This window comes from Colletes latitarsis, chromosome 4 (assembly GCF_051014445.1).
Source record: "Colletes latitarsis isolate SP2378_abdomen chromosome 4, iyColLati1, whole genome shotgun sequence".
Classification (NCBI taxonomy): domain Eukaryota; kingdom Metazoa; phylum Arthropoda; class Insecta; order Hymenoptera; family Colletidae; genus Colletes; species Colletes latitarsis.
In genome coordinates, this window is record NC_135137.1 from 24512726 (window position 1) to 24533590 (window position 20865).

The following is a 20865-nucleotide window of genomic DNA, read 5'->3' on the forward strand; positions in this document are numbered from 1 at the left end:
CAACACCTTAAACTTCACCATTCGGGTATTACGCGTAGGTTTGTATGCGGTGATTGCGGCTTCACCGACAACAGTGCTTATGCACTGAAGAAGGTGAAGCAGCATCACGCTGCAAGCCACGCGAATGGTGCACCGAATCCTCCTGCCGCTGGTGCACCATCGGCCGCCCCGGGTGACGCATCTGCATCCCCGGCCAGCGGACCCGCGGGGGGGACGGGCTCCCTCCGCGAGGGCGCGAGAAGCGAGGCCCCGCGATCCGCCGAAACGGATCGATCGACCACGCGAGGAGGCGAGCCGCCATGCGCGAGAAGAAACGTGCCAGCGGTGGCGGCGTCGACCTCCCGCGGTAAGTCAAAGTCCTCCGCCCCCACAACGACGACGGCGAGGACAACGACAGGGCGGAGGACAACGGCGGCGACGGTGGCGGGAAAGAAGCCCGCCACCGCCACACTGAAGAACTTTGTTACCGTCGCCGCCAGACGCAGCGGGTCGCAGCCCGAGCCCGCAACGGCTGCACCGAGGGGGTGCAGCAGAAGGGTGACTCCGACCACCACCTTCGCGGAGGTCACCCGGGGGCCACCGGCCGCCACCACCGGGGTAACGACGACAGCCACGGCGAGGGAAACGAAGAGGACAACGCCCAAGACGCCCTCGCCGGCCGGACCGATGACAGTGGGGGGGACCACCACCACCCAGCCGCCCCCCCCCCGCCGGACAACTAACCCAGACCAACTCCGGCAATCTGTCGTCGGCCGGTAGGATTGCCCCGGTGGTCGTAACATCCACGGCGGCCACGACGACGACGACGACGACGATCACGACGACCACGACGACGACCTCGGTGGTGCGGGGGTCAATACCCGCACCGGTCGTGACACCACCGCCCACCCGGGGCCCAACTCCACCACCGAGGGGGACAGCCGGCGGCAATTCCACCTCGCCGCCGGCACTCGCGGCCAGGACGAGGGCGCGAGCCAGGAGAGCCGCCACCGAGCCCCCCCAGCAGACCCCGGGTACATTACGGCGCAGTAGGAGGATCCGCGGCACCCCCCAGGCGGTGGAACCAGTCGCGGCCGAGAGGAGGACGCCGCCGACGACTTCTCCGGCGGCGCTAGGATGCCCCACCCCAAGGAGAGGAAGAAGTGCCCGGGCCGTGTCCCTCCCGCCCGGGAGGGGGACGAAAGGGGGCAACACCACCGCCCCCACATCCCCAGGGGTGGGGACGACAAGAAGAGGGAGAAGGAGGAGACTCCCGGCCATCGAGGAGTCGTCGTCAGGAGAGGACGAAGATGCGGAAGCGACAGCGGCTCCGTCGTCGTCGTCGCCGAGGGTAGATTGGACAGTGGCGGCCCCCAGAAGAGGAAGGAGGAGGGCTGGGCTGCAGACCCCCGAGCCGGGGGGCCAGGGAGCCACGGAGAGAAGAATAACGCCCCCCGGCAGCGCAGAAATGGTCGGTCCCTCCGTGGAGGCGGAACGGGGCCGAAATACGGACCAGGGCCCACCTAATATTAGTAGTATTAATGGTAATAATAATAATAATAATGTTGATTTTAGTAGCAGGACTAAAGATTTTAGCAGGATTAAAAGGTACTGTGATAGGGCCACGAGCCCCATTAATTTTAACAGCAGTTATGACAATCCTAACCAAGACGACCAGCGATGGGATTTAAATTTTAACGCAATCGACGCGAGCCGGGGCAGTCCGACTAATGCCCCCGGGTCAAACCGGGGCTCTGTTTGTAGAAGGACCGCGGCCCCGAGTGGTGCAACCCCTGCGGTCAGTAGAGGGAACGCCGCCGTGGACCGGAGGCAGACGGCGACGAGGGGGAGAGGGAGTGGTGTCGACCCAGGAACGTGCACACGGAGTGACCCGATGGTGACCGGAGGTAAGCGGACGCAGCAAGCGTGTGGGGGGCTCAGACATGGGCCGGGGCGGAATCCCGAAGCAATCGTGGAGCGTCCAGGGAGAGGGCGCGGACCCACCCGGGGCGAGCGGACGCCAATGGCTGCCCCCCGCCGACGCGGCGGCGCCGAGGAAGCGTCCGAAAGGGCGCGAATCGTCGCGGCTGCGGAGGCGGTGGAGACAGCGGAGGGCTTAGAGGCCCTTGCCGCCCTTGTGGCGGACTTCTTTGGTTCGAGGCGTTCCGCTCGCGGAAGGGGGGGTGCCGCAAGAGCCACTGGGGGGGGAGGAGGAAGGCCGGATGCGGCGGAGAGTTTGGGGGTGCGTCCCCGAGGGGATGCCAGTTGCAACGGAGCGACCGGGGCTCCTTCTACACGGACGGAACACGTCCGGGAAGCCACGCGAATACAGCGTCTGTTCCGAACGAACCGCAAGCGAGCAGTGCAGGAGGTGCTGGCCGAGCAATCTCCGCACTGCCAAGTGCCCAAGGACATTGTCCAAGGGCACTTTAGTTCTATATATGCGGCTCGGGACCGTTCGGAGCACTTCCCGGCGCTCCACCACGACCAGCCGGATGAAGGCACCAATGAGGCACTGGAGAGGCCCTTCGGGTCGGCCGAGGTGTTCAACCGCCTCCGGAGGATGAAAAAATCATCCCCCGGACCGGATGGAATCACCTACGCCGACCTGAGGGGGGCCGATCCGGGAGCCGAGGTCCTGACGGCGGCATACAATGCGTGCCGTCGGATGGAGTTGATTCCCTCCCTGTGGAAGGAGTCTAATACCATCTTGATTTACAAGAAAGGTGAGAGGGATGACCTCAGCAACTGGCGTCCCATCGCCATGGGTGACGTAATCCCCAAGCTCTTCGCGGCCGTGATGGCTGACCGCCTTACCCGCTGGGCCGTCCAAAATCGACGGCTCTCCCCGGCACAAAAGGGCTTTCTGCCGTATGAGGGGTGCCTTGAGCACAACTTCGTGCTGCGGGAGGCCCTTACCGACGCGAAGCGACGGCGGAGGGAGTTGGTGGTGGCGTGGCTGGACCTTTCCAATGCTTTTGGATCGGTCCCCCACGCCGCCATCTTAAACGCACTGGCCGGTGCCGGTGCCCCCCACGCGATCGTCAACCTCGTCCGGTGTCTATACACCGATTGCACGACGAGGGTCCGTACTGCCGAAGGATTCACTGATAGGATCCCCATGCAGTCGGGAGTAAGACAGGGCTGCCCCTTGAGTCCTATACTCTTTAACCTGGCAATCGAACCCGTGGTTCGTCAAGCCGCGGAGTCGAGGGCCGGGTACGAGATGGCGGGCTTTAAGGTAGCAGCCCTGGCTTACGCGGATGATATCGCATTGATCGCGACGTCCCCCGAGGGCATGAGAGGGCTACTGGTTGCAGCAGAGGCCACGGCGCGGAGTCTGGGCCTCGCGTTCAATCCGGGGAAGTGCGCGACGCTGCACGTCCTTGGAAGCGGCGCGGTGGCCCGGACCGAGTTTGGCCTCAACGAGGGACCCGTTCCAGCGCTCGGAGACGGAGACGCCTATGAGCACCTGGGCATTCCCACCGGGGTTCGGATCGACCAGACGCCCTACTCCACGATCCGGGATGTGCTGAGGGACCTGGGAGCGGTGGACCGCTCCCTGCTAGCTCCGTGGCAGAAGGTGGAAACCCTAAGATCGGTTATAATTCCACGGGTGGATTTCCTGCTACGGGGCGCCAGCGTGAGGAAGTCGGCACTGGCGGAGGTAGACAAGGCTGTCAGGCGCGTGGTCAAGGGATGGCTCAATTTGCCACAGCGGGCCAGTGCGGAGGTAGTTTACATCCCCCCGTCGTGGGGAGGATGCGGACTCCTCCCCCTGGCTGACCTGGCTGATGTGACGACCGTGGCCCATGCGTTCAGGCTTCTGAACGCACGGGACCCGGTCGTTGCATCACTGGCAAGGGCATCCCTTGATACAGCGGCGCGGGACAAGCTGCGTCGGCCTCCGACAGAGGGGGACCTCGCGGAGTACCTGTCGGGTCGTTTGACCGGGGACTTCGCGTGGCCAACCAGCGGATGTGCCTCATTCTGGTCGCGGGTGCGGTCCGCCGCGCTCAGGTCGGCGGCGCGTTTCGGTTTTCGGTGGAAGTGGGACGATGGTCGGGCCGAGCTCTCGGTGGAGATCGCCTCGCGGGGCGAACCGGTCGTGGTGTCACCAGGAGCGAAGGCGGAGATAATCCGCCGGATGAGGGCGGCAGTGGCTGAGCACTACAAAATGACACTGGTCCGGAAACCTGACCAGGGGAAGGTTTTCGGCGTGACCTCCCGCCATGCGGTGAGTAATCACTTCATGCGTGGGGGGTCATTTACTCGCTTCGCCGACTGGCGCTTTATCCATCGCGCGCGCCTTGATGTCCTCCCACTCAATGGAGCAATCCGTTGGGGGGAGGGCGATAAACGATGTCGGCGATGCGGGTTTAAGCTCGAGAGCCTTCCTCACGTGCTCGGGCACTGCGGCGTTCACTCGGCGGCTCGCCAGCTCCGGCACCACGGCTTGGTCCGCAGGCTCGCGAGGGCGACCCGTCTTCCGGGCGACCTCCGGGTTGACCGACGTGTCCCGGGTGTCCCCGACGAACTGGCGGCCTTGCGTCCTGACATAGTCGTGACGCACGAGCCGTCACGGACCGTCCACCTGGTCGATGTGGCCGTGCCATTCGAAAACACCTTCATGGCCTTCGAAGACGCCAAGGCGGAGAAATTGCGAAAATACGCGCCTATAGCGTGTGCTCTCCGCCGGCGCGGCTACACCGTCCATGTGGACGCGTTCATCGTCGGGGCCCTGGGCGCCTGGCACCCGGACAACGAGTCCCTCCTGAAAACGCTGCGCGTCTCACGGTTCTACGCGAGGACCATGAGACGGCTCATGGTATCAGAGACCATAGCCTGGTCCAGGGACATTTACGTGGAACACGTCTCTGGGATCCGGCAGTACCCCGCTCCGACCGCGGCGCCCGAAGCTGACGAGAACGCGGTGGCGTCAAGAAGATTGACTAGCGTGCAAGAGGACCGTGGGGGTCAAGGGGCCGGATATAATAGCACCAGCGGACTGCCCCGAGCTCGAGAAGACGAGTAGTGGGCGTTCCATCTGGCCACTAGCAGCACAAAGTGTTTTATATACTACGCTCTTCTATTTTTCTTTTACCTTTTTGATCTAATTTTATCCTACCGGGATGCTAGTCCGGATTCGATCTCGTTATTTTTTTATTCTAGTCCATTTTATGCTATTTCATTCTATATTTATACTTCTTTCTTTTCTCTTCTTTTCTTTGTTCTGCTCACTGATACTTCTTTTCGTTCCTTTTGCGGCCCTATACACCGTCAAATTGCTGTACTCTTTTATATTGTTATTTCTGTTCCTTGTTGTTACTTATTTATTTATTTATTTATTTATTTATTTATCTGTTATTTATGTGAATACATACGGTTAAAATCCATATGATGACCTGACAAGGAAGGAGCCAAAATGGACTACCACTTGCACATACCAGTTGGACGCCCAGTGCGAAAATTAAACGCGAAAGTGTTACGACGATAAGGGCGCAGGGGGACTGTCCCTGCGCCCTTTAAAATTATAATAATTATGTCATATAATGCTATATACATGTATACTCTGTACCTGATCCCCGGGGCTTCGCCCCGGGGAAACATTTATTGAAATAAAACTGCTTTTATCTGTTCTTATCAGCTTAATATCTGATACACTCCCCATTGGGGAGTCAGAATATTAATCTGATTTTTGGAAATTGACGGAGCAGTTGGAGCTTGCTCCACCTCTGTCGCGAGTCAGCCTGGCATTGCAGTGCCGCCAGGATTGGCTCAATAACTACACAAAAATCAGATTTTAAGTATTTTATTTATTTATTGATCTTCTTACTTTTGACTTTTGACTTTTAACTTTTAACTTTTAACTTTTAACTTTTAACTTTTAACTTTTATTCTGACTTCCTACACTTTGACTCTTCCTTTTGCTCTCTCTCTGTTTTTCGTTTTATTTTCTAAGTTTTAGGCATGGCCGAAGGATCCGGATGCGTCGCCCGAGGAAACGAGGTAATCGTTAAGTTCCCGTTCCCGGATCATTTCAACTGTCCCTACTGCCATCGAGGGACTACGGCGCTGCAAAGAGGAGCGGCGGTGTACCGGCGGCACGAGGATTTAGGTAAACACCTTAAACTTCACCATTCTGGTATTACGCGTAGGTTTGTATGCGGTGATTGCGGCTTCACCGACAACAGTGCTTATGCACTGAAGAAGGTGAAGCAGCATCACGCTGCAAGCCACGCGAATGGTGCACCGAATCCTCCTGCCGCTGGTGCACCATCGGCCGCCCCGGGCGACGCATCTGCATCCCCGGCCAGCGGACCCGCGGGGGGGACGGGCTCCCTCCGCGAGGGCGCGAGAAGCGAGGCCCCGCGATCCGCCGAAACGGATCGATCGACCACGCGAGGAGGCGAGCCGCCATGCGCGAGAAGAAACGTGCCAGCGGTGGCGGCGTCGACCTCCCGTGGTAAGTCAAAGTCCTCCGCCCCCACAACGACGACGGCGAGGACAACGACAGGGCGGAGGACAACGGCGGCGACGGTGGCGGGAAAGAAGCCCGCCACCGCCACACTGAAGAGCTTTGTTACCGTCGCCGCCAGACGCAGCGGGTCGCAGCCCGAGCCCGCAACGGCTGCACCGAGGGGGTGCAGCAGAAGGGTGACTCCGACCACCACCTTCGCGGAGGTCACCCGGGGGCCACCGGCCGCCACCACCGGGGTAACGACGACAGCCACGGCGAGGGAAACGAAGAGGACAACGCCCAAGACGCCCTCGCCGGCCGGACCGACGACAGTGGGGGGGACCACCACCACCCAGCCGCCCCCCCCCGCCGGACAACTAACCCAGACCAACTCCGGCAATCTGTCGTCGGCCGGTAGGATTGCCCCGGTGGTCGTAACATCCACGGCGGCCACGACGACGACGACGACGACGATCACGACGACCACGACGACGACCTCGGTGGTGCGGGGGTCAATACCCGCACCGGTCGTGACACCACCGCCTACCCGGGGTCCAACTCCATCGCCGAGGGGGACAGCCGGCGGCAATTCCACCTCGCCGCCGGCACTCGCGCCCAGGACGAGGGCGCGAGCCAGGAGAGCCGCCACCGAGCCCCCCCAGCAGACCCCGGGTACACCACGACGAGGCAGGAGGATTCGCGGCACTCCCCAGGCGGTGGTACCAGTCGCGGCCGGGAGAAGGACACCGCCGACGACATCTCCGGCGGCGCTAGGATGCCCCACCCCAAGGAGAGGAAGAAGCGCCCGGGCCGTGTCCCTCCCGCCCGGGAGGGGGACGAAAGGGGGCAATACCACCGCCCCCACATCCCCAGGGGTGGGGACGACAAGAAGAGGGAGGAGGAAGAGACTCCCGGCCATCGAGGAGTCGTCGTCAGGAGAGGAGGCAACGACAGCGGCCCCGTCGTCGTCGCCACCGAATGAAGATTGGATAGTGGCGGCCCCCAGAAGAGGAAGGAAGAGGGCTGGGCTGCAGACCCCCGTGCCGGGGGAGCAGGATGCAACAGAGGAAGGAGTAATGCCCCCCGGCAGCGCGGGAATGGTCGGTCCCTCCGTGGAGGCGGAACGGGGCCGAAATACGGACCAGGGCCCAACTAGTAATAAGGGTAACAATTATAAGACTGATTTTAACAACAAGACTAAAGATTTTAGCAGTATAAAAAGGTACTGTGACAGGGCCACGAGCCCTATAAATTTTAATAGCAATTTTATTTCGGACGACCAGCAAGGGATGTTAAATCGTAATATAACCGACGCGAGCCGGGGCAGTCCGACTAATGCCCCCGGGTCAAACCGGGGCTCTGTTTGTAGAAGGACCACGGCCCCGAGTGGTGCAACCCCTGCGGTCAGTAGAGGAAACGCCGCCGTGGACCGGAGGCAGACGGCGACGAGGGGGAGAGGGAGTGGTGTCGACCCAGGAACGTGCGCACGGAGTGACCCGACGGTGACCGGAGGTAAGCGGACGCAGCGGACGTGTGGGGGGCTCAGACATGGGCCGGAGCGGAATCCTGATGCAATCGTGGAGCGTCCAGGGAGAGGGCGCGGATCCACCCGGAGCGAGCGGACGCCAATGGATGCCCCCCGCCGACGCGGCGGCGCCGAGGAAGCGTCCGAAAGGGCGCGAATCGTCGCGGCTGCAGAGGCGGTGGAGACAGCGGAGGGCTTAGAGGCCCTTGCCGCCCTTGTGGCGGACTTCTTTGGTTCGAGGCGTTCTGCTCGTGGAAGGGGGGGTGCCGCAAGGGCCACTGGGGGGGGAGGAGGAAGGCCGGATGCGGCGGAGAGTTTGGGGGTGCGTCCCCGAGGGGATGCCAGTTGCAACGGAGCGACCGGGGCTCCTTTCACACGGACGGAACACGTCCGGGAAGCCACGCGAATACAGCGTCTGTTCCGAACGAACCGCAAGCGGGCAGTGCAGGAGGTGCTAGCCGAGCAATCTCCGCACTGCCAAGTGCCCAAGGACATTGTCCAAGGGCACTTTAGTTCTATATATGCGGCTCGGGACCGTTCGGAACACTTCCCGGCGCTCCACCACGACCAGCCGGAGGAAGGAACCAATGAGGCACTGGAGAGGCCCTTCGGGTCGGCCGAGGTGTTCAACCGCCTCCGGAGGATGAAAAAATCATCCCCCGGACCGGATGGAATCACCTACGCCGACCTGAGGGGGGCCGATCCGGGAGCCGAGGTCCTGACGGCGGCATACAATGCGTGCCGTCGGGTGGAGTTGATTCCCTCCCTGTGGAAGGAGTCAAATACCATCTTGATTTACAAGAAAGGTGAGAGGGATGACCTCAGCAACTGGCGTCCCATCGCCATGGGTGACGTAATCCCCAAGCTCTTCGCGGCCGTGATGGCCGACCGCCTTACCCGCTGGGCCGTCCAAAATCGACGGCTCTCCCCGGCACAAAAGGGCTTTCTGCCGTACGAGGGGTGCCTTGAGCACAACTTCGTGCTGCGGGAGGCCCTTATCGACGCGAAGCGACGGCGGAGGGAGTTGGTGGTTGCGTGGCTGGACCTTTCCAATGCTTTTGGTTCGGTCCCCCACGCCGCCATCTTAAACGCGCTGACCGGTGCCGGTGCCCCCCACGCGATCGTCAACCTCGTCCGGTGTCTATACACCGATTGCACGACGAGGGTCCGTACTGCCGAAGGATTCACTGATAGGATCCCCATGCAGTCGGGAGTAAGACAGGGCTGCCCCTTGAGCCCTATACTCTTCAACCTGGCAATCGAACCCGTGGTTCGACAAGCCGCGGAGTCGAGGGCCGGGTACGAGATGGCGGGCTTTAAGGTAGCAGCCCTAGCTTACGCGGATGATATCGCATTGATCGCGACGTCCCCCGAGGGCATGAGAGGGCTACTGGGTGCAGCAGAGGCCACGGCGCGGAGTCTGGGCCTCGCGTTCAATCCGGGGAAGTGCGCGACGCTGCACGTCCTTGGAAGCGGCGCGGTGGCCCGGACCGAGTTTGGCCTCAACGAGGGACCCGTTCCAGCGCTCGGAGACGGAGACGCCTATGAGCACCTGGGCATTCCCACCGGGGTTCGGATCGACCAGACGCCCTACTCCACGATCCGGGATGTGCTGAGGGACCTGGGGGCGGTGGACCGCGCCCTGCTAGCTCCGTGGCAGAAGGTGGAAACCTTAAGATCGGTTATAATTCCACGGGTGGATTTCCTGCTACGGGGCGCCAGCGTGAGGAAGTCGGCACTGGCGGAGGTAGACAAGGCTGTTAGGCGCGTGGTCAAGGGATGGCTCAATTTGCCACAGCGGGCCAGTGCGGAGGTGGTTTACATCCCCCCTTCGTGGGGAGGATGCGGACTCCTCCCACTGGCTGACCTGGCTGATGTGACGACCGTGGCCCATGCGTTCAGGCTTCTGAACGCACGGGACCCGGTCGTTGCATCACTGGCAAGGGCATCCCTTGATACAGCGGCGCGGGACAAGCTGCGTCGGCCTCCGACAGAGGGGGACCTCGCGGAGTACCTGTCGGGTCGTTTGACCGGGGACTTCGCGTGGCCAACCAGCGGATGTGCCTCATTCTGGTCGCGGGTGCGGTCCGCCGCGCTCAGGTCCGCGGCGCGTTTCGGTTTTCGGTGGAAGTGGGACGATGGTCGGGCCGAGCTCTCGGTGGAGATCGCCTCGCGGGGCGAACCGGTCGTGGTGTCACCAGGAGCGAAGGCGGAGATAATCCGCCGGATGAGGGCGGCAGTGGCTGAGCACTACAGGATGACACTGGTCCGGAAACCTGACCAGGGGAAGGTTTTCGGCGTGACCTCCCGCCATGCGGTGAGCAATCACTTCATGCGTGGGGGGTCATTTACTCGCTTCGCCGACTGGCGCTTTATCCATCGCGCGCGCCTTGATGTCCTCCCACTCAATGGAGCAATCCGTTGGGGGGAGGGCGATAAACGATGTCGGCGATGCGGGTTTAAGCTCGAGAGCCTTCCTCACGTGCTCGGGCACTGCGGCGTTCACTCGGCGGCTCGCCAGCTCCGGCACCACGGCTTGGTTCGCAGGCTTGCGAGGGCGACCCGTCTCCCGGGCGACCTCCGGGTTGACCGACGTGTCCCGGGTGTCCCCGACGAACTGGCGGCCTTGCGTCCCGACATAGTCGTGACGCACGAGCCGTCACGGACCGTCCACCTGGTCGATGTGGCCGTGCCATTTGAAAACACCTTCATGGCCTTCGAAGACGCCAAGGCGGAGAAACTGCAAAAATACGCGCCTATAGCGTGTGCTCTCCGCCGGCGCGGCTACACCGTCCACGTGGACGCGTTCATCGTCGGGGCCCTGGGCGCCTGGCACCCGGACAACGAGTCCCTCCTGAAAACGCTGCGCGTCTCACGGTTCTACGCGAGGACCATGAGACGGCTCATGGTATCAGAGACCATAGCCTGGTCCAGGGACATTTACGTGGAACACGTCTCTGGGATCCGGCAGTACCCCGCTCCGACCGCGGCGCCCGAAGCTGACGAGAACGCGGTGGCGCCAAGAAGATGGATTAGCGTGCAAGAGGACCGTGGGGGTCGAGGGGCCGGTAACAATAGCACCAGCGGACTGCCCCGAGCTCGAGAAGACGAGTAGTGGGCGTTCCTTTTGGCCATCAGTATTATATATATTTTTCTTAAGTGCTATACTGCATATACTTAATTCTATCTCACTCGTATTCTAGTCCAAACTCGATCTCGTTCTACCTCATTCTAGTTCACTGCATGCCATTTTGTTCTACAGTTATATTTCTTTGCTCATTTATATTCCTTTTCTTTCTTTTTGCGGCCCTATACACCGTCAAATTGCTGTACTTTTCTATATTCTTGTTTCTGTTCTTGCTATTTGCTGGTATTATGATCTACTCTTCTCTTCCTTGTTGTTACTTATTTTATTACTTATTTATTTATTTATTTATTTATTTATTTAGTTGCCTGTTATTCATGTTAACATACTTATGGTCAAAATCCACATGATGACTTGACAAGGAAGGAGCCATAACGGACTACCACATACACGCATCAGTTGGACGCCCAGTGCGATAATTAATGTGAAAGTGCTACGACGATAAGGGCGCAGGGGGACTGTCCCTGCGCCCTTTAAAATTATATTAATTTTGTCATATGACCGATATATATGTATACTCTGTACCTGATCCCCGGGGCTTCGCCCCGGGGAAACATTTATTGAAATAAAACTGCTTTTATCTGTTCTTATCAGCTTAATATCTGATACACTCCCCATTGGGGAGTCAGAATATTAATCTGATTTTTGGAAATTGACGGAGCAGTTGGAGCTTGCTCCACCTCTGTCGCGAGTCAGCCTGACATTGCAGTGCCGCCAGGATTGGCTCAATAACTACACAAAAATCAGATTTTAAGTATTTTATTTATTTATCTATTTATTTATTGATCTTTTAACTCTTGACTTTTGACTTTTAACTTTTAACTTTTAACTTTTATTCTGACACTTTGACTTTTCCTTTGCTCTCTCTGCTTGCTTTTCGTTTTCTAAGTTTTAGGCATGGCCGAAGGATCCGGATGCGTCGCCCGAGGAAACGAGGTAATCGTTAAGTTCCCGTTCCCCGACCAATTTATCTGTCCCTACTGCCATCGAGGGACTACGGCGCTGCGAAGGGGAGCGGCGGTGTACCAGCGGCACGAGGATTTAGGTAAACACCTTAAACTTCACCATTCGGGTATTACGCGTAGGTTTGTATGCGGTGATTGCGGCTTCACCGACAACAGTGCTTATGCACTGAAGAAGGTGAAGCAGCATCACGCTGCAAGCCACGCGAATGGTGCACCGAATCCTCCTGCCGCTGGTGCACCATCGGCCGCCCCGGGCGACGCATCTGCATCCCCGGCCAGCGGACCCGCGGGGGGGACGGGCTCCCTCCGCGAGGGCGCGAGAAGCGAGGCCCCGCGATCCGCCGAAACGGATCGATCGACCACGCGAGGAGGCGAGCCGCCATGCGCGAGAAGAAACGTGCCAGCGGTGGCGGCGTCGACCTCCCGCGGTAAGTCAAAGTCCTCCGCCCCCACAACGACGACGGCGAGGACAACGACAGGGCGGAGGACAACGGCGGCGACGGTGGCGGGAAAGAAGCCCGCCACCGCCACACTGAAGAACTTTGTTACCGTCGCCGCCAGACGCAGCGGGTCGCAGCCCGAGCCCGCAACGGCTGCACCGAGGGGGTGCAGCAGAAGGGTGACTCCGACCACCACCTTCGCGGAGGTCACCCGGGGGCCACCGGCCGCCACCACCGGGGTAACGACGACAGCCACGGCGAGGGAAACGAAGAGGACAACGCCCAAGACGCCCTCGCCGGCCGGACCGACGACAGTAGGGGGGACCACCACCACCCAGCCGCCCCCCCCCCGCCGGACAACTAACCCAGACCAACTCCGGCAATCTGTCGTCGGCCGGTAGGATTGCCCCGGTGGTCGTAACATCCACGGCGGCCACGACGACGACGACGACGACGATCACGACGACGACGACGACGACCTCGGTGGTGCGGGGGTCAATACCCGCACCGGTCGTGACACCACCACCCACCCGGGGCCCAACCCCATCACCGAGGGGGACAGCCGGCGGCAATTCCACCTCGCCGCCGGCACTCGCGCCCAGGACGAGGGCGCGAGCCAGGAGAGCCGCCACCGAGCCCCCCCAGCAGACCCCGGGTACATTACGGCGCAGTAGGAGGATCCGCGGCACCCCCCAGGCGGTGGAACCAGTCGCGGCCGGGAGGAGGACGCCGCCGACGACTTCTCCGGCGGCGCTAGGATGCCCCACCCCAAGGAGAGGAAGAAGTGCCCGGGCCGTGTCCCTCCCGCCCGGGAGGGGAACGAAAGGGGGCAACACCACCGCCCCCACATCCCCAGGGGTGGGGACGACAAGAAGAGGGAGAAGGAGGAGACTCCCGGCCATCGAGGAGTCGTCGTCAGGAGAGGGCGAAGATGCGGAAGCGACAGCGGCTCCGTCGTCGTCGTCGCCGAGGGTAGACTGGACAGTGGCGGCCCCCAGAAGAGGAAGGAGGAGGGCTGGGCTGCAGACCCCCGTGCCGGGGGGCCAGGGAGCCACGGAGAGAAGAATAACGCCCCCCGGCAGCGCAGAAATGGTCGGTCCCTCCGTGGAGGCGGAACGGGGCCGAAATACGGACCAGGGCCCATCTAATATTAGTAATATTAATAGTAATGACAATAATAATAATGTTGATTTTAGTAGCAGGACTAAAGATTTTAGCAGGATTAAAAGGTACTGTGATAGGGCCACGAGCCCCATTAATTTTAACAGCAGCTATGACAATCTTAACCAAGACGACCAGCGATGGGATTTAAATTTTAACGCAATCGACGCGAGCCGGGGCAGTCCGACTAATGCCCCCGGGTCAAACCGGGGCTCTGTTTGTAGAAGGACCGCGGCCCCGAGTGGTGCAACCCCTGCGGTCAGTAGAGGGAACGCCGCCGTGGACCGAAGGCGGACGGCGACGAGGGGGAGAGGGAGTGGTGTCGATCCAGGAACGTGCACACGGAGTGACCCGATGGTGACCGGAGGTAAGCGGACGCAGCGAGCGTGTGGGGGGCTCAGACATGGGCCGGGGCGGAATCCCGAAGCAATCGTGGAGCGTCCAGGGAGAGGGCGCGGACCCACCCGGGGCGAGCGGACGCCAATGGCTGCCCCCCGCCGACGCGGCGGCGCCGAGGAAGCGTCCGAAAGGGCGCGAATCGTCGCGGCTGCGGAGGCGGTGGAGACAGCGGAGGGCTTAGAGGCCCTTGCCGCCCTTGTGGCGGACTTCTTTGGTTCGAGGCGTTCCGCGCGCGGAAGGGAGGGTGCCGCAAGAGCCACTGGGGGGGGAGGAGGAAGGCCGGATGCGGCGGAGAGTTTGGGGGTGCGTCCCCGAGGGGATGCCAGTTGCAACGGAGCGACCGGGGCTCCTTCTACACGGACGGAACACGTCCGGGAAGCCACGCGAATACAGCGTCTGTTCCGAACGAACCGCAAGCGAGCAGTGCAGGAGGTGCTGGCCGAGCAATCTCCGCACTGCCAAGTGCCCAAGGACATTGTCCAAGGGCACTTTAGTTCTATATATGCGGCTCGGGACCGTTCGGAGCACTTCCCGGCGCTCCACCACGACCAGCCGGATGAAGGCACCAATGAGGCACTGGAAAGGCCCTTCGGGTCGGCCGAGGTGTTCAACCGCCTCCGGAGGATGAAAAAATCATCCCCCGGACCGGATGGAATCACCTACGCCGACCTGAGGGGGGCCGATCCGGGAGCCGAGGTCCTGACGGCGGCATACAATGCGTGCCGTCGGATGGAGTTGATTCCCTCCCTGTGGAAGGAGTCAAATACCATCTTGATTTACAAGAAAGGTGAGAGGGATGACCTCAGCAACTGGCGTCCCATCGCCATGGGTGACGTAATCCCCAAGCTCTTCGCGGCCGTGATGGCTGACCGCCTTACCCGCTGGGCCGTCCAAAATCGACGGCTCTCCCCGGCACAAAAGGGCTTTCTGCCGTATGAGGGGTGCCTTGAGCACAACTTCGTGCTGCGGGAGGCCCTTACCGACGCGAAGCGACGGCGGAGGGAGTTGGTGGTGGCGTGGCTGGACCTTTCCAATGCTTTTGGATCGGTCCCCCACGCCGCCATCTTAAACGCGCTGACCGGTGCCGGTGCCCCCCACGCGATCGTCAACCTCGTCCGGTGTCTATACACCGATTGCACGACGAGGGTCCGTACTGCCGAAGGATTCACTGATAGGATCCCCATGCAGTCGGGAGTAAGACAGGGCTGCCCCTTGAGCCCTATACTCTTTAACCTGGCAATCGAACCCGTGGTTCGACAAGCCGCGGAGTCGAGGGCCGGGTACGAGATGGCGGGCTTTAAGGTAGCAGCCCTAGCTTACGCGGATGATATCGCATTGATCGCGACGTCCCCCGAGGGCATGAGAGGGCTACTGGGTGCAGCAGAGGCCACGGCGCGGAGTCTGGGCCTCGCGTTCAATCCGGGGAAGTGCGCGACGCTGCACCTCCTTGGAAGCGGCGCGGTGGCCCGGACCGAGTTTGGCCTCAACGAGGGACCCGTTCCAGCGCTCGGAGACGGAGACGCCTATGAGCACCTGGGCATTCCCACCGGGGTTCGGATCGACCAGACGCCCTACTCCACGATCCGGGATGTGCTGAGGGACCTGGGGGCGGTGGATCGCTCCCTGCTAGCTCCGTGGCAGAAGGTGGAAACCTTAAGATCGGTTATAATTCCACGGGTGGATTTCCTGCTACGGGGCGCCAGCGTGAGGAAGTCGGCACTGGCGGAGGTAGACAAGGCTGTTAGGCGCGTGGTCAAGGGATGGCTCAATTTGCCACAGCGGGCCAGTGCGGAGGTGGTTTACATCCCCCCTTCGTGGGGAGGATGCGGACTCCTCCCACTGGCTGACCTGGCTGATGTGACGACCGTGGCCCATGCGTTCAGGCTTCTGAACGCACGGGACCCGGTCGTTGCATCACTGGCAAGGGCATCCCTTGATACAGCGGCGCGGGACAAGCTGCGTCGGCCTCCGACAGAGGGGGACCTCGCGGAGTACCTGTCGGGTCGTTTGACCGGGGACTTCGCGTGGCCAACCAGCGGATGTGCCTCATTCTGGTCGCGGGTGCGGTCCGCCGCGCTCAGGTCCGCGGCGCGTTTCGGTTTTCGGTGGAAGTGGGACGATGGTCGGGCCGAGCTCTCGGTGGAGATCGCCTCGCGGGGCGAACCGGTCGTGGTGTCACCAGGAGCGAAGGCGGAGATAATCCGCCGGATGAGGGCGGCAGTGGCTGAGCACTACAGGATGACACTGGTCCGGAAACCTGACCAGGGGAAGGTTTTCGGCGTGACCTCCCGCCATGCGGTGAGCAATCACTTCATGCGTGGGGGGTCATTTACTCGCTTCGCCGACTGGCGCTTTATCCATCGCGCGCGCCTTGATGTCCTCCCACTCAATGGAGCAATCCGTTGGGGGGAGGGCGATAAACGATGTCGGCGATGCGGGTTTAAGCTCGAGAGCCTTCCTCACGTGCTCGGGCACTGCGGCGTCCACTCGGCGGCTCGCCAGCTCCGGCACCACGGCTTGGTTCGCAGGCTTGCGAGGGCGACCCGTCTCCCGGGCGACCTCCGGGTTGACCGACGTGTCCCGGGTGTCCCCGACGAACTGGCGGCCTTGCGTCCCGACATAGTCGTGACGCACGAGCCGTCACGGACCGTCCACCTGGTCGATGTGGCCGTGCCATTTGAAAACACCTTCATGGCCTTCGAAGACGCCAAGGCGGAGAAACTGCAAAAATACGCGCCTATAGCGTGTGCTCTCCGCCGGCGCGGCTACACCGTCCACGTGGACGCGTTCATCGTCGGGGCCCTGGGCGCCTGGCACCCGGACAACGAGTCCCTCCTGAAAACGCTGCGCGTCTCACGGTTCTACGCGAGGACCATGAGACGGCTCATGGTATCAGAGACCATAGCCTGGTCCAGGGACATTTACGTGGAACACGTCTCTGGGATCCGGCAGTACCCCGCTCCGACCGCGGCGCCCGAAGCTGACGAGAACGCGGTGGCGCCAAGAAGATGGATTAGCGTGCAAGAGGACCGTGGGGGTCGAGGGGCCGGTAACAATAGCACCAGCGGACTGCCCCGAGCTCGAGAAGACGAGTAGTGGGCGTTCCTTTTGGCCATCAGTATTATATATATTTTTCTTAAGTGCTATACTGCATATACTTAATTCTATCTCACTCGTATTCTAGTCCAAACTCGATCTCGTTCTACCTCATTCCAGTTCACTGCATGCCATTTTGTTCTACAGCTATATTTCTTTGCTCATTTATATTCCTTTTCTTTCTTTTTGCGGCCCTATACACCGTCAAATTGCTGTACTTTTTTTATATTCTTGTTTCTGTTCTTGCTATTTGCTGGTATTATGATCTACTCTCCTCTTCCTTGTTGTTACTTATTTTATTACTTATTTATTTATTTATTTATTTATTTAGTTGCCTGTTATTCATGTTAACATACTTATGGTCAAAATCCACATGATGACTTGACAAGGAAGGAGCCATAACGGACTACTACATACACGCATCAGTTGGACGCCCAGTGCGATAATTAATGTGAAAGTGCTACGACGATAAGGGCGCAGGGGGACTGTCCCTGCGCCCTTTAAAATTATATTAATTTTGTCATATGACCGATATATATGTATACTCTGTACCTGATCCCCGGGGCTTCGCCCCGGGGAAACATTTATTGAAATAAAACTGCTTTTATCTGTTCTTATCAGCTTAATATCTGATACACTCCCCATCGGGGAGTCAGAATATTAATCTGATTTTTGGAAATTGACGGAGCAGTTGGAGCTTGCTCCACCTCTGTCGCGAGTCAGCCTGGCATTGCAGTGCCGCCAGGATTGGCTCAATAACTACACGAAAATCAGATTTTAAGTATTTTATTTATTTATTTATTGATCTTTTAACTTTTGACTTTTAACTTTTAACTTTTAACTTTTAACTTTTAAAAACTTTTATTTCTGACTTTCTATATACACTTTGACTTCTCCTTTGCTCTCTCTGCTTGCTTTTCGTTTCTGTTTTCTAAGTTTTAGGCATGGCCGAAGGATCCGGATGCGTCGCCCGAGGAAACGAGGTAATCGTTAAGTTCCCGTTCCCCGACCAATTTATCTGTCCCTACTGCCATCGAGGGACTACGGCGCTGCGAAGGGGAGCGGCGGTGTACCAGCGGCACGAGGATTTAGGTAAACACCTTAAACTTCACCATTCGGGTATTACGCGTAGGTTTGTATGCGGTGATTGCGGCTTCACCGACAACAGTGCTTATGCACTGAAGAAGGTGAAGCAGCATCACGCTGCAAGCCACGCGAATGGTGCACCGAATCCTCCTGCCGCTGGTGCACCATCGGCCGCCCCGGGTGACGCATCTGCATCCCCGGCCAGCGGACCCGCGGGGGGGACGGGCTCCCTCCGCGAGGGCGCGAGAAGCGAGGCCCCGCGATCCGCCGAAACGGATCGATCGACCACGCGAGGAGGCGAGCCGCCATGCGCGAGAAGAAACGTGCCAGCGGTGGCGGCGTCGACCTCCCGCGGTAAGTCAAAGTCCTCCGCCCCCACAACGACGACGGCGAGGACAACGACAGGGCGGAGGACAACGGCGGCGACGGTGGCGGGAAAGAAGCCCGCCACCGCCACACTGAAGAACTTTGTGACCGTCGCCGCCAGACGCAGCGGGTCGCAGCCCGAGCCCGCAACGGCTGCACCGAGGGGGTGCAGCAGAAGGGTGACTCCGACCACCACCTTCGCGGAGGTCACCCGGGGGCCACCGGCCGCCACCACCGGGGTAACGACGACAGCCACGGCGAGGGAGACGAAGAGGACAACGCCCAAGACGCCCTCGCCGGCCGGACCGACGACAGTGGGGGGGACCACCACCACCCAGCCGCCCCCCCCCCGCCGGACAACTAACCCAGACCAACTCCGGCAATCTGTCGTCGGCCGGTAGGATTGCCCCGGTGGTTGCAACATCCACGGCGGCCACGACGACGACGACGACGACGATCACGACGACCACGACGACGACCTCGGTGGTGCGGGGGTCAATACCCGCACCGGTCGTGACACCACCGCCCACCCGGGGCCCAACTCCATCACCGAGGGGGACAGCCGGCGGCAATTCCATCTCGCCGCCGGCACTCGCGCCCAGGACGAGGGCGCGAGCCAGGAGAGCCGCCACCGAGCCCCCCCAGCAGACCCCGGGTACATTACGGCGCAGTAGGAGGATCCGCGGCACCCCCCAGGCGGTGGAACCAGTCGCGGCCGGGAGGAGGACGCCGCCGACGACTTCTCCGGCGGCGCTAGGATGCCCCACCCCAAGGAGAGGAAGAAGTGCCCGGGCCGTGTCCCTCCCGCCCGGGAGGGGGACGAAAGGGGGCAACACCACCGCCCCCACATCCCCAGGGGTGGGGACGACAAGAAGAGGGAGAAGGAGGAGACTCCCGGCCATCGAGGAGTCGTCATCAGGAGAGGACGAAGATGCGGAAGCGACAGCGGCTCCGTCGTCGTCGTCGCCGAGGGTAGATTGGACAGTGGCGGCCCCCAGAAGAGGAAGGAGGAGGGCTGGGCTGCAGACCCCCGAGCCGGGGGGCCAGGGAGCCACGGAGAGAAGAATAACGCCCCCCGGCAGCGCAGAAATGGTCGGTCCCTCCGTGGAGGCGGAACGGGGCCGAAATACGGACCAGGGCCCACTTAATATTAGTAGTATTAATGATAATAATAATAATAATAATGTTGATTTTAGTAGCAGGACTAAAGATTTTAGCAGGATTAAAAGGTACTGTGATAGGGCCACGAGCCCCATTAATTTTAACAGCAGTTATGACAATCCTAACCGTGACGACCAGCGATGGGATTTAAATTTTAACGTAATCGACGCGAGCCGGGGCAGTCCGACTAATGCCCCCGGGTCAAACCGGGGCTCTGTTTGTAGAAGGACCGCGGCCCCGAGTGGTGCAACCCCTGCGGTCAGTAGAGGGAACGCCGCCGTGGACCGGAGGCAGACGGCGACGAGGGGGAGAGGGAGTGGTGTCGACCCAGGAACGTGCACACGGAGTGACCCGATGGTGACCGGAGGTAAGCGGACGCAGCGAGCGTGTGGGGGGCTCAGACATGGGCCGGGGCGGAATCCCGAAGCAATCGTGGAGCGTCCAGGGAGAGGGCGCGGACCCACCCGGGGCGAGCGGACGCCAATGGCTGCCCCCCGCCGACGCGGCGGCGCCGAGGAAGCGTCCGAAAGGGCGCGAATCGTCGCGGCTGCGGAGGCGGTGGAGACAGCGGAGGGCTTAGAGGCCCTTGCCGCCCTTGTGGCGGACTTCTTTGGTTCGAGGCGTTCCGCTCGCGGAAGGGGGGGTGCCGCAAGAGCCACTGGGGGGGGAGGAGGAAGGCCGGATGCGGCGGAGAGTTTGGGGGTGCGTCCCCGAGGGGATGCCAGTTGCAACGGAGCGACCGGGGCTCCTTCTACACGGACGGAACACGTCCGGGAAGCCACGCGAATACAGCGTCTGTTCCGAACGAACCGCAAGCGAGCAGTGCAGGAGGTGCTGGCCGAGCAATCTCCGCACTGCCAAGTGCCCAAGGACATTGTCCAAGGGCACTTTAGTTCTATATATGCGGCTCGGGACCGTTCGGAGCACTTCCCGGCGCTCCACCACGACCAGCCGGATGAAGGCACCAATGAGGCACTGGAGAGGCCCTTCGGGTCGGCCGAGGTGTTCAACCGCCTCCGGAGGATGAAAAAATCATCCCCCGGACCGGATGGAATCACCTACGCCGACCTGAGGGGGGCCGA

The 20865-nt window shown here is 60.7% G+C and overlaps 3 pseudogenes; all 3 read left to right on the forward strand.

The window, feature by feature from the left end:
• The first annotated feature begins 5585 nt into the window (after positions 1-5585).
• LOC143341560 (U2 spliceosomal RNA) lies at positions 5586-5766 on the forward strand (annotated as a pseudogene).
• A 5896-nt stretch (positions 5767-11662) lies between these two features.
• Positions 11663-11843, forward strand: LOC143341489 (U2 spliceosomal RNA; annotated as a pseudogene).
• A 5907-nt stretch (positions 11844-17750) lies between these two features.
• LOC143341564 (U2 spliceosomal RNA) lies at positions 17751-17931 on the forward strand (annotated as a pseudogene).
• Positions 17932-20865: the final 2934 nt, after the last annotated feature.